Source organism: Spermophilus citellus, assembly GCF_964194105.1.
Source record: "Spermophilus citellus genome assembly, chromosome: 6".
In the NCBI taxonomy this organism is placed as follows: Eukaryota; Metazoa; Chordata; class Mammalia; order Rodentia; family Sciuridae; genus Spermophilus; species Spermophilus citellus.
Window position 1 is genome coordinate 34,607,415 of NC_138187.1, and position 17,174 is coordinate 34,624,588.

At 44.5% G+C, this 17,174-nt stretch overlaps 1 protein-coding gene across 1 annotated transcript in view; it reads left to right on the forward strand.

Annotated features, from left to right (window-relative positions):
• Positions 1-17,174, forward strand: part of LOC308651222 (guanine nucleotide-binding protein subunit alpha-12-like) — a gene marked incomplete at its 5' end in the record, with an annotated part of 101,849 nt that overhangs the window by 78,901 nt on the left and 5,774 nt on the right. The gene's annotated exons all lie outside the window — the stretch shown is intronic.

The window sequence follows — 17,174 nt, forward strand, 5'->3', positions numbered from 1 at the left end:
TACAGTCTCTCCTAAGCCCCGTTTCAAACCTGTGGCCACTACCTATGAAGGCTCGGTTGGCATTTACCTCCGTAGGAACAGAAGGGCTGACCAGTTGTTTCAGCCGGATGGATTAGTGCTGAGTCACAGCTGTTTGTCTGCGGGAAGCAGGCGAACGGGAGCTTGAATTCAGCCGATCCGGGCCCAGTGTGTGTTCTGAGAGGCCCAGACTGTTCGCCCCAGATCCACGTCAGCTCAGCATTGCCTAGTGATCCTGAGCAAACAGATTTAGGTTGTTTACGACTCCCTATGCCTGCACAGCTGAAGAGGTCAGGGACTTGATCTCTCTGCGCCCGCCGCCATGTTGGAATCCACCAAGAAGTTATTTTCCCCTTAAATTTTAACACATTATAAAGATCCAGGCTTAGAGTTTGGGGAAGTAATTTGGGATTCTGGGATTCATATTTCTGGGATTTTGCTTCTTTTCCTTAAGGAAGGGTTTTCATTTTCTTCATGACACAGAGCAACCAGAGGATTCTTTTTCTGCCTTACAAGATGGAGTCCACCTACCTCCACACTGTGCATTCTGCCTGGCAGAAGCATTTAAAATAATTAACACTTCCTTAAGTCTCTAAAGATTCCATTCTCTAAGAGGATTGAGCAAGTCCAGCTGTAATTAATCTCTGCATTCCCCACAGGACCCGCTGGCACATGCTGGGAGGAAGGAGAGGCAGCTTCCCAAGGCTGCCCCAGTGCTCAGCTGGGGCTGAAACCATTAGAGCTTGCTCAGAAACCAAAGAAAAACTCAAGCACACTTGGATGGTGCCCCAGCTCCAAGAGCAGCCCTGTCTTTGATTCAGTTGGCTGGCAGGCCTAGACCCCTAACCCATGGTTAAGAAAATGATTTGTTTATCTGTTAGGAAAAAAGCCAGACCTGCTACCCAGATACTAATAGAGAAAAGTCTGCATTATGAAGTCAAAGCTGAGCTCCACCTTGATAATTGTGAAGACAAATTGTTATTTGGATGGTTTGGAGGGTGGAAGTAATTGAACAAATAGCATCATACAGAATCTCAACTGTAACCTGGTCAGAAAAAATCCTAGGTTGCATTCGGTTACACTTCTCAGTCAGTAATAAGCCAGATGGAGGACACCAGTGCTGTGGGCCTGGGAGCCTTCTAGAAGATGCCTGCAGTTCTCCCTTAAGGGAGAGCTTCGTGCTCATCCTCCTGTGATGTCTTTATTGGAAAGCTGGGTGTTCTGCTGGGCAGACAGGATCCATTTCACCTTTCAGATCAGGGCGCATCATCCACGGAAGTCAGTAGGTGGGATCTCACAGCAAAACCCCTGCCTGGCCAGCCCAGGGAGCTTGTCACCCAAGCCTCTGATAGGGAAGGCAGAGACTGGAAGGGAGATCTGGTGTGGGAAAACCACTTTCAGGACTGGATATTCTGGGCTTCCTTATCTGGTACAAGCATTTCATGGAGCAGACTCTTAACTGACTCCTTTTTGAAATATTGTTTGTGGTCATATTTATGCTCATGTTTATGAATGTATAATGTCTCTTGTTTAAAAAAAAAGATTGAAATAATTTCACACTAAAATTTGTAAGAGTACTGAGAACTGCAGTCTGCTTCCCACCTACCTCATTTGTGCATGTGCGTGTTTGATATCTCTCTCTCTCTTTCTCTCTCTCTCTCTCTCTCTCTCTCTCTCTTTCTCTCTCCTCCCTCTCCCCCTCTTCTCCCTCTCCCTCTCTCCTCCCTCTCCCCCTCTTCTCCCTCTCCCCCTCCTTTCCTCCTTCTCACCCTCCCTCCCTCTCCCCCACCCCTCTCTTTTATAGGATTGTTAGGATTGTTTCTGACTGGTGTCTCCCTCTTAACTCTTGCCTTGTCTCAACTCAAAGCTGAAAGCTAGGGACTTCCTGTTAGGCACTAAAGTGTTTCAGTAAATTATAATGACAGTGATTTCCCTCTTTTTTCATAAAACACATTATAAAGAGGGTTTGGGGTTTTTTTTGTTTGTTTGTTTGTTTTTGTTTGTCTGTCTAGCTTTTAAGAAGGAGTAGAGTAGTTTTGGTCTTAGATGAAAAAGGATTTAGATGGTAAATAAATTTGAGAAAAATGGGTCGAATGGAAGCAGAACAGACCTCTGGGCACCGGCCCACACTGCAGCTCTGGGCCTCTCTAGGAGATATGTGCACTTCCTTCTCTCCAGGCCTCTCTTTGAGGATGTGCCTCTGCAGACCCAATTTGGGAATCCTGGACTCCAACAGCACCAAGCTATGTTGTGCCCACCTTTCTCTCCAGGGGCTCAGCACGGGAGGGGCTGCTCCATCCTCTGGGCGCTTCCTCTCCTTCTTCCCTGTACTGGGAGCATGCAAGGACCTTTGAAGGGGACATGCCAGAGCCTGTACTTCCACTTAGGGATCTTACTCAGTTTTCTTTTAATTGACATTTGGGGTCTGTTTAACTTCCTGCTGCTATTTGGTTAAATATCTGTGGTTTAATAAAGATGAAAACAGCCGGTAACAGACTTTACAGTGGGAGCTTTCCTGCCCGAACGCTTTGAGCCTCTGAAATGGATCTTAGACCTGAAGCAGTGTTGAGCCACTTGGGCGTTACTAAATGGGGGATGATTAATTCTCAGTGTGAGCAAAACAGGACCGTTCTTAAGTAAATAACTTGGTTTTACAGAAATGTTTTTCTTTTTATGCAGTTTTTTAAAGTACAAAATTCAATAACTTTAAGTACAGGTACCAAATTGTTCAGATATCAACATTAACCCATTTTTTATTTTTTTATTTTTTTTCCTGTTCTGGGGATTGAACCCAGGGCCTTGTACATGCTAGGCAAGCACTGAACCACTGAGCTATATACCCAGTCATAAACCTGTTTTTAAAACATTTCCATCATCCCAGTGAGGTCCCTCAGGCCTATTTGCACTTACCCCAGCTCCCAGCCCAGAGAGCCACTCGACCACTCTGTAGATTTTTCTGGACATTTCCTATAAATGGAATTGTATGATAGATAGCCTTTGTGACTGGCTTCTTTCCTTTGCAGAATGTGTTTCAGGTCACTTGGATTGTACTGATCATCAGGTATCAGGATTTCATTCATTTTTACTGCTGAAAGGTATTCCCTGGCTCCAATAAATCACAGTTTGTTTTATCTCTTCACCAATTGTGGGATGAGCAGTTGATCATTTCTACTTTTTGTCTATTACAAATGATGTTGCCATGGATATTATTCAGCACTCTTTTAAAATGAAAGATAAATATATTAATGGTGCTTATGAGAGAGCTGAAGTTTTACTCTGGGGGTGAGTGTTGCAATAAATAATGTTTTTTTCTTCCCATTCTTCCCTTCTTATCTAACATTGCACCAGAACCAGGGTCTCTTAATGATGGTTTAATGATCTTTGGAGAGGAGTGAGTTTGTCTTTCCAAGTAAAGGGTGGGACACTGAAGACAGTGAGCAGGGAGCAGAGTTGCCACCACAGTGCTGGTAATGCCCCTTCCCTGCAGCAATTGTACATTTCAGACTGCACTGAAATGGAGACCCAACTGCTCACCTACAGTCGGTGAATAGATAAAACAAAATGTGGTGTGCTGTTGTTGTTTTAATCTATTCTTGACTTATCAATGAATGTTCTCATTTAGAAGAGAACGTCATATCTTCCCATACCAGCTAATAACAGCTTTAAGAAGCAAAGTTTTGTGAAATCCTACAATTTACTCCTATTTACTGAGATTTAGAGTTTTTTTAGAAATATCAAGCAAAATTCTCTGAGAAGGTGGAAAACATGTTGCTTTGAGAAGCGATTTATTGACACCTTTCAAGTGTCCCCTCTGTCCAAGAAGCCCCTGCTGAAGCTGGTGGCTGACATTTTGCTGGGCACTGCTCTGGGAGGTGCCAAGGCATGGCTGGTTGGGCTCCACGGCTGTCCCATGAAGACTGGCTCCAGGTGCCACTTCCCTTACAGGAGCCTGAGTTCTTGCGTGTCTGGCACGGTTCTCGTGAGAGGAAAGCTGGCTGGATATTTATTTCTCATCTCATTTTCTAATGCAGGGAAGGAAGGAAATGAAGCTTGGTTACTGATTGAGGTTTGAGCACAAAATCATTTGGCAAATTGGTTTCACGTAAGAAATTTCATTCAAACTTTGCTTTTCTGCCTGGACCTGTGCACTGTCTAGACATGCCAGACAACTTGGCCAGGTTGTTCTATACTGAAGTCATCTCCTTTGGTGACACACCAGGACTTCCATAAAGATCATTTTATTCAGTCTAATTTGCCTTCTAAGGCAATTTTTTTTAAAGATTGGAGATTACCAATGTGATTTATTTCAGGTTAATTCAGAGTAGTTAGTGAAAATGCCAAATTTTGAATATGATGGCACAATAAGCAACCCACAAAGGTACCAGGGGTGCCTACATCCAGAATCTTCTTGGTGTCATTGGGAAAAATAAATATTGTCATTGCAGCTCTATCAAGGTATTTTAGACCTTGAAATAATTCTTTATCTTCTAGCTAGCTTTGATTCTGGGGCTCTTTCAAGTTGAAAAAATTCTTGGTACATGGGGTGCATGCACATAGAGCTGTGTCCTGGAGTGGCTTGGTGGCAGGGTTGAGGGCACCCAGGCAGCTGTACAGAGGAGGCTTTGACCCCCCCCCCCCATTAGTCAGGCAGAGGACGAGTTCTCACAGGGTGACCTGTGCTGAGCCTGAGCATCCCCTTCAGTGCTTGTGCCATTCCTCCTTCAGGTGTGGGGACACAAATTCCCCATGAACTTCCATTCCTGAGTGTGTGTACTGAGGCATATCTCCGATGAAATCCTGCTAACCTCTTGTCAGCAAAAAATCGAAGAGATGGCTCTGTGAAGAAGGGGACTTCCCAGGCTGCTGCCAACTCTGGTCAGCAACGAAGAAGGAACTTTTGGCCCCTGTCTTCTCGCAGCCAGGCTCAGAGCGCGGGTGGAGAGCTGGCGCACTGAGTCTGTGCTCCTGTGCCCTGTGGCCTGTCGGCCAGGGGGGACAGCTCAGGGTGTTTTATGAGGGGCGGAGGCCCCAGCTGGCGCCCACAGCGGAGTCGGGCATCCCTGCTTTGGCCTCACCTCCCTGTGGCCACAGCACAAGTGGCTCCATGGGCAGAGCTTGCCTGTTCTTGCTCTAGAGAGCCCGCCGCCCCGCACTGCAGATGACTCAGTGTTTGGCAGACTGAAGCCGCTTTGAACGCTTTTCTTTTCCTTTTGTTGGGCCTGTGGTGGGGGAGGACAAGGCCTGGTCAGTCTCCAGCCGAAGGGCACTGTGACCCTTTCCCTTTGGCGCACCTCCACTGCTGGGGGGCTCCCTTCCACATGCCTGTTCCTCTCGACACCTTGCAGCTTGTGCTCCCTCTCACTGTGTGGCATTCAGGTCCCATTGGGAGGGGGAGGGCTGTCCTTGTTTGGATTTTGTAGTCTAATGTTTAGGAAATTCAGTTGTACTTGGCCTCTGAGTTGAAAGCCTGGCGTGCGGACTTTGGTAGCTGACAGCCTCTGCTCATCCCTGTAGCCTGGTGCCCCAGCGGCTGAGAGCTCGGACTCCAGAGGCACTTTGACCTTGGCCAAATTAACTTCTAAAGCTTTGGTTTCTTCAACTAGGAAAATAAGAATCCTTGTGCTCCATTTGGATTTAAAGAAAATATGTCCAGGATGCAAACGCCCAGTGCCTGGCACCTCGCAGCCAATATTGGACTTTGCCATTGAGCTGAGCTGTCTGTTACCCTTTGCCATCTTTCATGAACCAAGGTCTGTTGTGAGCAGGGCTTGGCACAGAGCCCTCAGAACCTCCCTAAAGAGAAGCCTGTTTGCCTCCCCACCCTTGGAGCCACAGCCATTTGGTGTCTCCAGTTGGTGTTTTGGTGTCTTGTTTTCACGTGTTTGTGGAGGGGCTGGAGAGAGGCAGGTGGAGAGGAGTGGGCATCTGTGCAGGTTGTTTTCTCAGGTCCTGGCATTTTGTTGACCTGACAGGTGGGAAAACGTGGACTTGGAGTGATCTGAAGAGCTACTTGTCCTTAATTACCTTCAAAGCACAAACGTCCTGGTTTAGCGCCTTCTCCACCTTCTCTTTTCCAGGCAGGCCTGGTGCTCCTGGGGCTTCAGCCTCCACCTCCTGGCCACACTCTCTTCTGTGAGGGCAGTGCCGCAGGCTTCTCACTTTCCAGCAGCCCGTTCTGGCAACTATTCATTGCAGCATTTCATTTTGTTGTTTTTTAGCAAATCCAAGCATATGGTGAAAGCAGACCCAAGAGCTGCAAGTTGTAAATCAAGTGAAATTTAATTTGCATTTGGGGCTGGAGGCTGGTTTTGGAAGCAGGATCCTCTGTAAAATGGGAATTGTTTCTGTCCTTAGAAATCAAATAGAAAACGGTGCTTCCAGAGGACAGTGAAGTAGGCATGAAGGACGATTTGCCTGTGTTCTCTTTCCAGTTGACCTGAGTAACATTAGGTTAATAAAAATTTAAAAAATAAAAGTTTCCTGGATCTTTCTCTTACTTTACTTTCCTCTTGTAATGTCCCAAATCCTGTCATCAAGTCTGCCATCCTGGAATTGGGAGCCAAAGCAGTGGCTTCAGTCAAATGGCGGGGCTGCCATTCCAGTGCCTGCCCCGGGTCACCCTGCACCCTCAGTCTGAAGACAGTTCTGTGAACAGGGGTGTCATTCTGACCTGACAGAAGGGAAAACAGGCCTGGAGAGGTGACCTGCCATGCACAGCACGGAAGAAGCAGAGCTGGGTTGCCTGGGGTCTAAACAAGCTCTCCCAAAAGGTGTGAAGACTGGTTCCAGGCAGGATGGATGCAGGGTGAGGGAGGTCAGCTGGAAGCACGCCCGCCTGCCCGAGGAAGCTGGGCTGCTGGGAGGACCTGCAGCTGCAGCCGAGAGTGAACCAGGGGCTGGTGCCTCTGGGAGGCAGAACTCAGCCAGGTCCCTGGAGGAAAGATTAGAAATGGTAGTAGCTAAACTTAGCTCTCGGGATAAGCTGTCTATAGAAGGAAGTGCAGACGGATTTCAGGGAGGGGGCTGGGAAGGCTTAAAAGGACAGCAGCAGGTTTGTCATGGCTCCCGGAGTGTGTGTGAGCCTGCATGGGCTGCTCCGCAGGGCCATTGGACACCCCACAGATCCGACACTGTGCCGTCATTCCTGGTGTCTCTGGACTAAAGAATACACTGTGCCCAGCAGTGAGGAAACCCAGTGCTGAAGCTGGCTTGGGGGGCGGCGGGGCTTAGCCCCAGGTGCTTCCCGTGCTCAGGACAGGTTGCTTCTGGTGGGGCTGCTGGGGCTGCTGTGCTGATGAGACACTGGCCTGGCCTGGCCTCGGGGCTGGCACAAACAGACGGTGTGCGGATGCTGAGAGGCAGGCTGCTTAGAAGTGAGCCCAAGCAATTTGTTTTGGTATAAAGTGACCTTTCTCCTACTTGGAAGTCTTGAACCGCTGGTGATTTTCTGGCTCTTTAGTCATCTCTCCGCGTTCTCCCCTTGCCCAAGGTGGAGACACGAGCAATAGGAAAGAGCAGTCCTCTGTTCAACTAGTGACTTGCCGTGGTCACTTGTGTGCCCAGTTTACGTGGTGCACACAGAGGTCTTTGATTTTGTCAACTTTCAATTCCTCGACCTTGAGATACCAGTAGTTTTCTATTTTTAAAAAATAAGTCATTTTGATGTGTTCCCAGTCATATGACAAAGCTACTAGTTGCTTCTGGCCTGGGCAGTGTGCTTGGTGGAGAGAGTGGCAGAAAGCCAGGAGCAAGGCTTTATAAAAGGAGCTCGCTGATCAAGGGGCTTTGAGAAGAGGCGGAAGGACTGTGTTTAATGAGATCTGCACACACTTCTGAAAAGCTGCTTGGAAGGAGTTGCCTGGCCTAAAGGACTTGTTTTTAATAGCCTTCACTCTGAATTTGTTTGGGGTTATTTTTTTCCTCCCCACCTCTCTCTTTTTTTTAAATTACAATATATAAGTGTTCCTCATATCCTATATGACTATAAAAGAGGGTTTGAAACATGCACAGATTAAAATACAAACCAAGGTTGGGCGCAGTGGCGCATGCCTGTAATCCTGAGTCTGGGGAGGCTGAGGTAGGAAGATCACAAGTTCAAAGCCAGCCTCAGCAACATCGGAGCACTAAGCAACTCAAACTCTGTCTCTAAATAAAAATACAAAAAAGAGGCTGGGAATTGTGCTCTATATGTGTAATATGAATTGTAATGCATTCCACTGTCATTTATTTTCATTTTTTAATAAATTTATTCAATCATCACACACTGCTCACTGACACTCCCTACTTTCTTTGTTTTTAATATTTATTTTTTAGTTGTAGGTGGACACAATATCTTTATTTCATTTTTATGTGGTGCTGAGGATCGAACCCAGTGCCTTACACGTGCTAGGCAAGCACTCTACCACTGAGCCACAACCCCAGCCCCATGTCATTATTTTTAAAAAATCAATTAAAAAAAAAGAGGCTAGGGATGTGGCTCAGTGGGTGGGTACCCTGAGTTCAATCCCTAGTACCCCCCCCCAAAAAAAAAAAAAAAAACACCAAACACGTCAGTGCCCACCACTCAGATTTAGAACTTCTACAGGAACTTATACACCCCTGTACCCATTACCTCCACCCAGCAGAACCACTGTTCTGAGACTGGGGTAGTTATTTCTTTCCTTTTCCTGTATTTTTGCCATCTGTCTATCCCTAAATTGTCATCTAAGGAGCCAGATGACCACTGTGTCTCCTCTCCTCTGCAAGATGGGCTGACACCTGCCTCAGGTGTTGTGAGGACCAGCAGAGTTAGTAACAGAAGACACTTGCAGTAGCATCTGCCACAGAGGAAGCACTGTATGTGTTTTCATTCTTATAACTAGTGTGTTTAGCTTTGTCTGTTTTTTAACTCTAAATAAAGTTAATAAAGAATGTAAATAAAGAATCACTTGAAATTTTTATTCCGACTCATTTCTTTGTTCCGTGGCATTTTGAGACTCCACAAACTGGGACACGTGGTCATGATCTCCTCATTGGCTCTTTGCAGTTCTGTTGTACAGGATTGCAGTTCATCTGTCATATTTGGAGGTAGATAGTGGTCACTTCTGCTTTGGACCATGGTGATCCTGCTGCAGGGCAGTTTGGTCCACCTGTGCCCATCTCCCTACAACAGTGGTCTCTGCGTGTGTTCTGGGGTCCCAGGACCCCTTCAAGGACTGCACAATGTCAAGGTGATTTTTGTTCACAGGCTCCTCCCACACTCTGGAGGATGAAACAGTACCAGGGCATGTATCACTGAGGTTCATCTGAGAATTTTTGCAGCACAGAATTTTTTTCCTAACTGAAAATCACAAGGATATTCTCCTATTTACAATCAAGAGTTTTGGGTTGTACATTTAGATCTGGGGTCCATTTTGCATCTGTTTTGTGTCTGAAGTGGTTGGGGACGTTGTTTTGTGTGTGTGTGTGTGTGTGTGTGTGTGTGTGTGTTTGTTTGTCATTTTGTCCATAAAGATCTTCTGGGTTTCTCATGTCACTTCCCTTTCACGTTGAATTACTCTGACAACTTTTCAAAAATCATATTGTTCATAGATATTTGGGCTACTTTGTGGATGCACATTTCTCTTCAGTTGATCTATGTAGCTTTTCTTCCACCAGTACCAAAATCTCTTAGCATTACTTTATATTAAGTCTTAAAATCAGGCATTATAAAAACTCTATTCTTTTATAGAATTGTTTGAGTTCTTCTGTGTTGTCCTAAAAAGATATGTTTTAACACAAGCTTATCCATGTCTATTAAAAGACTTCCTGCTGGAATTTTTGCTTGGGTTTGTCCTGAGTCAGTAGATCAATTTTGGGGGTTGATGTCTTAACAATATTGACTCTTTCAGTTCATGAACATGACATCTCTCTCCAATTTTTAGGTTTTAAGTTTTTTACACAAATGGTCAGATAGTTTCTGTGAAAAGGTTTGTCACATTTAAAAAGAAACACATCCTGTTTTAGTTAATGCAGTAAGGCCTGGGCCTTATTGGAAATCTACAGTAAAGGAGAAATGAAACTGTTCCTGGTGCAGATGGCTTGGAAAATCCCAGGGAGTCCAGCAAGAAGGTAGTAGATTAGTGTCAGTTTAGGAAGGTTACAGAGAATATGCAACCAATACACAAAAGTAAAATTTATTTCTATATACTGGTAATGAACACATGGAAAGAAATTTTAAATGTCACACCATTAACAGTCATGTAAAAATGAAATACTTTGGTGTAAATTTAACAAAATGTGTAGGACTTGCAAGGTTAAAAACAATAAAAGAAATCCAAGAAGATCCAAGCAAATGGGGAAACATGTTGCATTCACAGAATGGAAAAAATCAAAATCATTTCTTTAGACATGATGGGCACATTTAACACAATTCCCACCAAAATCTCAGCAAAATTTTTTGTAGTTGTAGATGTGATGATTCAAAAATGTATCTGGGAAGGCACTGGAATAGGGAAGGGAGGGAGGGAACCAGCAGGAGGAGCCCGCCCCTTGACTTCTGGTCTTGTATGGCTATAGCACTGGAGATGTGGTGTTGGTGAAGGACAACTCCCAGGTGGGTGGAGCAGCTCATGCAGCTCCTCCACATGTCCAGCTGATCTCTGACAAGGACAAAGCAAACTGTGAAGGAAGCAGGCCTCTGAACAAACCATGCTTAAGCAGTCTGATATCTTCAGGCCAAAAAGCTAAGCCCTGTCTTAAATCTCACCCTATACAAAAATTAGCTGAAACTGAATCATAGATCTAAATGTAAAATTCTAAAACTTTGAGAAGATAATGTAGTGGAAACTCCCTGGGACCTAGACCTTGGTGAGTTCTCAGACACAACATCTAAAGTGTCACCCATTAAAGAAAGAAATCAAGATTGAAAAAGATGATCCATAGACTGAGAGAAGATATTTGCAACCACATATTTGACAAAGGACTCGTGTCTAGAATGTTTTAAGAACTCCGAGAACGGTACTGAAGTAGTACACAGGAGCACTAGAGTCCAAGTACAAAATAAGGTATGAGGAGTTTTACCAAAGACAATGCACAGATGGCAAATAAATAAAGACACTCAGCATTACTGGCTTTTGCAAATTAAGGGAAATGTAAACTTAGGCCTTTTCAAAATATTACTACACACATTTTAGAACAGATAAAATAAAAATTTGTGAAATATCAAGTGCTGGTGGGGATGCTGATCAGCCGAATGCCCCATGTATTACTGGTGGAGGTGTAAAATGCACAGCCATTCTGCAAAATAGTTGGGTGGTTTTGTTTAAAAACTAAACATACACTTATGACCCAGCAGTCACACTCTTAGACATTTATGCTAGAGAAATGAGAACTCGTATTCCACAAATCCTCTGAATATCAAGAGCAGTTTTACTTATGATGTCTCTAGCCACCTCCTAACGGTGGATCCCTACTCAGCAACAGAAGGGAACAAACTGTTGACAGCTTGGGTGGACCTCAAGGGCATTACGCTGAGTTGAGAAAAAGCCAGTTTGGGAAAGCTGTATATTTGCATTTAAAGTACAGTCTAGAAAAAGGCAAAACGGTAAGGCAGGGGACAGACCATACACAAGAGATGGAAATCAGGTTAGCAGTGACAGGGAGAGTGGAGGCAGGGGCCCGTGTGCCTGTAAATTTTAGCTCGAGGGAGCCCCTTGTGGTAGGGGATAGCTCACCTTGATTGCAGTGGTGTCTCAGGAGCTCACACAGGTGATAAAGTGCATAAAATGCACCCTTCATCCAGTAAGTTTCCTCCTTTTGATATTGTACTAAGTGTTTCTAAGATGTAACCATTTTAAAATACAAAACATACAGCAAATAAAATTTATTCTCATTTAGAATTGGGGGGGGGTGTTTTTGGTACTGGGGGGTTGAACCCAGGGGTGCTTTACCACTAAGCTACATATCTCCCCAACCCTTTTTATTTTTTATTTTGAGAGAGTTTCCCAGTCTGGCCTCAAACTTATGATTCTCCTGCCTCAACCTCCCAAGTCACTGGTAATGTCAGCATGTGTCCCCACACCTGACTGAAATAGCTTTTTTAAAATTTTGTATTCCAGTTGTTTACTGCTAGTATATGAAAATGCATTTGATTTTTGAATACTGGCCATTTATCTTGTAAACACGCTAAACTCATTTATGGTTCTATTGTTAGCTATTTTATAGGTTCCTTCCTTGGGATTTCGTACTCACAGTTCCGTGATGTGCAAACTCAGTTTCATTTCTTGCTCCTTGTCCCCACGTCTTTTCCTTGTTTTGTGTGTCGCCTGCCTACTGTCTCCATTGTATGTGCCGGTAAACCTGCCCATACAGTAATGACTGGAAGCTATAAAAGTGAGCACCCTTGCCTTCTACCAAATGTTATGGTAAAAGAATTCAGAAGTTCACCATTAATTAAGATGTTATCTGTAGGTGTTTCGTAGACGCCCTTCGTCAGACTAAGAAGCTTCCTATATGTGGCTTGGTGTGAATTTTTAACCATGTATGTAGGTCAAAGGTTTTTGGTTTGGTTTGGTTTGGTTTGGTTTGATACTGGGGATTTAACCCAGGGGCACTTTAACTGAGGTACCTGCCCAGCCCTTTTTATTTTTTTATTTTGAGACAGAATCTTGCCAAATTGTTTAGGCCCTCACTAAATTTCTGAGGCTGGCTTCAAATTTGTAATCCTCCTGCCTCAGTTTCCCAAATCACTAGGATTATAGGCATGTGCAACTGTGCCCAGCTTACATCAAAGTTTTCAAGTACTTTCTACTGCATCTATTAAAATGTTTATATGTTCTTTCTTATTTTGTTAAAATGGTGTTTGTTTTCTATTTTACTGATGTATTATACTTCCTGTGTATTGTTGGGATTGATTAGCTAAGGTGTTGTTAGGGATATTGATTGTGTCTATGTTCAAGAGGGATATTGGATTATACTTTTCTTTTTCAGTAACATTCTTGTCAGTTTTGGTGTCAGGATTGTGCTGGCCTCGTAAAAGAAGCTGGGATTATCCCTTCTGCTTTGATTTTTCTGAAAAAGTTTGCAGAAGATTAGTGTTTTTTCTTCTCTCAGTATTTGATGGAAACCATCGAGGCCTGGAGTTTACCTTTGGGGAAGATTTCTTTTATAACAAATCCATTTTTTTTAGAATAAATATAGTTCTATTCAGATTTTCTGTTTCCTGGCATGCCACTTTAGGTAAACTGAGGGTTTTATAGGCATGTACCGTCGCTCATGGCAAGCTGAGTTTTAAACAATAGTTTGTCCAAATCCTCGTGGATATCGGGTCTGTCAGCCTAAAGCAGCTCATGACTTGCTCTTTTTATTTTTTTTTTATTTGTTCTACTCACTTATACATGACAGCAGAATGTATTCTATTCATTGTACACAAATGGAGTACAATATTTCCATTCTTTGGTTGTACATGATGTAGAGATGCACCATTTATGCAATCATACATGTACCTAGGGTAATGATATCCATCTCATTCCACCATCTTTCCTACCCCCATAACCTCTTCACACCCTCCCCTTTGCCCAATCCAAATTTTCTCCATTCTTCCCATGCCCTCCTCCCCCACATCATAGATCAGCATCCACTAATCAGAGAAAACATTTGGCTTTTAGTTTTGGGGGACTGGCTTCTTCGATTAGCATAATATTCTCCAACTCCATCCATTTACCTGCAAATGCCATAATTATATTCTCTTTTAATGCTGAGTAATATTCCATTGTGTATATATACCACAGTTTCTTTATCCATTTGTCTATTGATGGGCATCTGGGTTGGTTCCACAGTTTAGCTATTGTGAATTCAGCTGCTATAAACATTGACCTGGCTGTGTCACTAAGTGTGCTGATTTTAAGTCCTTTGAGTATGGACTGGGGAATGGGAAAGCTGGGTCAAATGGTGGTTCCACTCCTAGTTTTCTGAGGAATCTCCACACTGCTTTCCAATATGCAGTCCCACCAGCAATCTTTGAGTGTACCTTTTCCCCCACATCCTCTCCAACACTTAATATTGCTTGTATTCTTGATAACTGCCATTCTGATTGGGGTGAGATGGAATCTTAGAGTAGTTTTGATTTGCATTTCTCTAATTACTAAAGATGTTGAACACTGTTTCATATATTAATCACTTGTATATCTTCTTCTGCAAAGTGTCTGTTCAGTTCTTTAGCCCATTTATTGGTTGGGTTGTTTGGTTTTTTTGGTATTAAGTTTTTTGAGTTCTTTATATATCCTGGAGATTAGTGCTCTCTCTGATGTGCATGTGGTAAAACTTTGCTCCCATCATGTAGGCTCTCTTCACCTCAGTGATTGTTTCTTTGCCTGAGAAGTAGCTTTTTAGTTTGAATCCATCCCATTTATTGATTCTTGATTTTAATTCTTGCACTTTAGGAGTCTTGTTAAGGAAGTCGGGGCCTAATCTGACATGATGAAGATTTGGGCCTATATTTTCTTCTATTAGGCATAAGGTCTCTGGTCTAATTTCTGGGTCCTTGGTCTTTTTTGAGTTGAGTTTTGTGCATGGTGAGAGATAGAGGTTTAATTTCATTTTGCTACATATGGATTTCCAGTTTTCTCAGCACCATTTGTTGAAATGGCTACCAATATAGATTTTTGGCACCCTTGTCTAGTATGAGATAACTGTATTTATGTGGGTTGGTCTCTGTGTCTTCTATTCTGTACCATTGGTCTACATGTCTATTTTGGTGCCAACAACGTGCTGTTTTTGTTACTATTATTCTGTAACATAGTTTAAGATCTGGTATTGTGATGCCTCCTGCTTCACTTTTCTTGCTTAGGATTGCTTTGGCTATTCTGGGTCTGTTTTTCCGAATGATTTTCATGATTGCTTTTTCTAGTTCTATGAAGCATATCATTGGAATTTTAATAGGAAACTGACTGGCAGACCCTGGTTCCCAGGTGTGGAGAGGTACAGCTCTGTGAGGCCCTGTGGGCCCTTCTCCCGGGGATCCCATAGTTGCCGTGGACAGCTGCTTGTGGATGGAGGGTCGAGGACTTAAGTGGGACCTGGGGGGTTCACAGCACAGACACGAGGCCACTCAAGCTCAAAAGAGCCAAAGCCCAGCCAGGCAGCTTCCTCCACACTTGCCCCTGTGCTGGCCAAATCGTGAGGAGAACTTCCAACCTGAGGGTTCTTAGCTAATTCATTTCAGTTTGGCTTCAGTTTTGAAGAGTTGATTTTGTCCTTTAGGTTTTGGGGGGATTTTTTGTTTTTTTCTTCCAGTAGAAGATCCTGGCTCACCTTGGCAGGCTGCCCCACTTGAGAATTTAAGAGTTGTGCTTACTAAGTCAGTAACAGTAAGAGGACTCACACGTGTAGATAGGATTCAGACTTCAAAACCTATGGCCCCAGGCTAGAAGCTGGTGTGTGCTTTCTGTAGCCACTTTACCACCACCTTGTAGACCATCCACACTTTGGGGGAACCAAAGTCAGCTCTAGTGTGTTGACTTTGAGGGCCCTCTTGGCCTGTGTTGAAAGAAAGGCCCGAGGTTCTTTTCTCTTGGTCCTGCAGCCCCAGGGATTTGTGTGAGGCCAGAAGATGGCATGGACGGCACCTTCTCTGGTGCAGCAACATCAAAGCAGGGGCCACAGACTGCAGTAGGGCAGGCCTGGGCATGTGCCCACTGCAGGGTAGGTGGCAGGTTATTCCCGAGGTGATCTTATGAAGGATGCAGCCAGCTTCATTCCATTCGCCTATCTGTGCTTATCATAGGTGCATAACCCCAAATATACCTGCTGTGCTTCCTGAAACAGCCACCCGCTTCTCCACCCAGTGGTCTCAGCGCTGGGAGGGGAAGGCCTCACTGAGAGGGCTGACTCAGGAGGGCAGGCCCCCAGCAAGCATGGGCCTCAGGGCCTAGGATCCCAACCTGATGAACTGTTTCCTCTTGTTTTAATCCGTGAATCCTCGTTCTTACTCACCTTAAGTGACTTAGATTTTCAAATGAGTGAAAAAAACAGTCTGGTCTTTCCTCCTGTTTGCGAGGCCATGAATTCAGCCGCTGTCCTGAGTGGAGCAGTCCTGTTCAGCATGCCCGTGTGCACTTTCTGTCTGCCAATTTCATGTTAACATCTCCATGGCTGTCACACGCTAGTTCTCCAAAGAAACACTCTGTGTTGAGACCATCTTGGGATTTCAAACCTGCGTGTTAATGAGCTGATGCTGTGGGAACTAAGAAGTCTGTTGCAAATGACTGCCCTGGAAGCAATTAGATCTGCCCCAGCACAGCATCACAGAGCGTGGATGCCAGTCACCAAAGTTCTGGTTTCAGCAAGGTTGATTGGTGCTCCCTTCCTTGCCTCCTCTCCTCCAGCCCCTTGCTGGAGAGCAGGGTGGTCGACAGCGCAGTTCTAACAGCCTTCTCATCCCGACGAGGCAACCTGGCCTGAAACTGGATTTGACCCCTCCCTCCTGTGCTGTTCTTCCTAGGAGGGTAGAGGTCTCCACGTGTGCAGAATGGACAAGGATCACAAATTAGTACAAAGAGACTCAGCCATGAGATGGGGAGAAGCCATCCTGGTAGAGAAAGATCTTTTTTATCTTGGCATCTGATACATTTTACAGGAGTTAGATGAACTTGATTTCAAATTCAAAAGGAATATTTAAATTAAATTTAAACTGGGGGAGAATGTCCTTACGTCTAAATCTTTATATTTTACCTCATCTCTGGTTGTGTGTCTGGGCACTTCCATTTGGGTAAAACACTTGCATCCAGGTCTTCCTATCTCTTGGTGGCCAGAATGGTAGGGGCTGTGGTCTGCGTTGCTATGATTTATTTATTTATTTAGGTACTAGAGATTGAACCCAGGGGATCTTTACCACTAAGCTACATCCCAGTCCTTTTTATTTTTATTTTGAGACAGGGTCTCCTAAGTTGCTCAGGGTATCACTAAACTGCTAAGACTGGCCTCAAACTCCTAATCAGTCCTCTTCCCTCAGCCTCCTGAGTCACTGGGATCTCAGGCATGCACCACCATGCCTAGCTGATGTGACTTTTTATGCCTAACCTGCCACCCCCCTGCAAAGAGAGCTCATCTGCCCTCCTCTGCCCAGTGCTTCCTTTTTCCCCAGTGGAACCAGGCAGGAGCAGCCCTGGCTCTGAGGTGCTGTCCCTGTTGAACCTGCC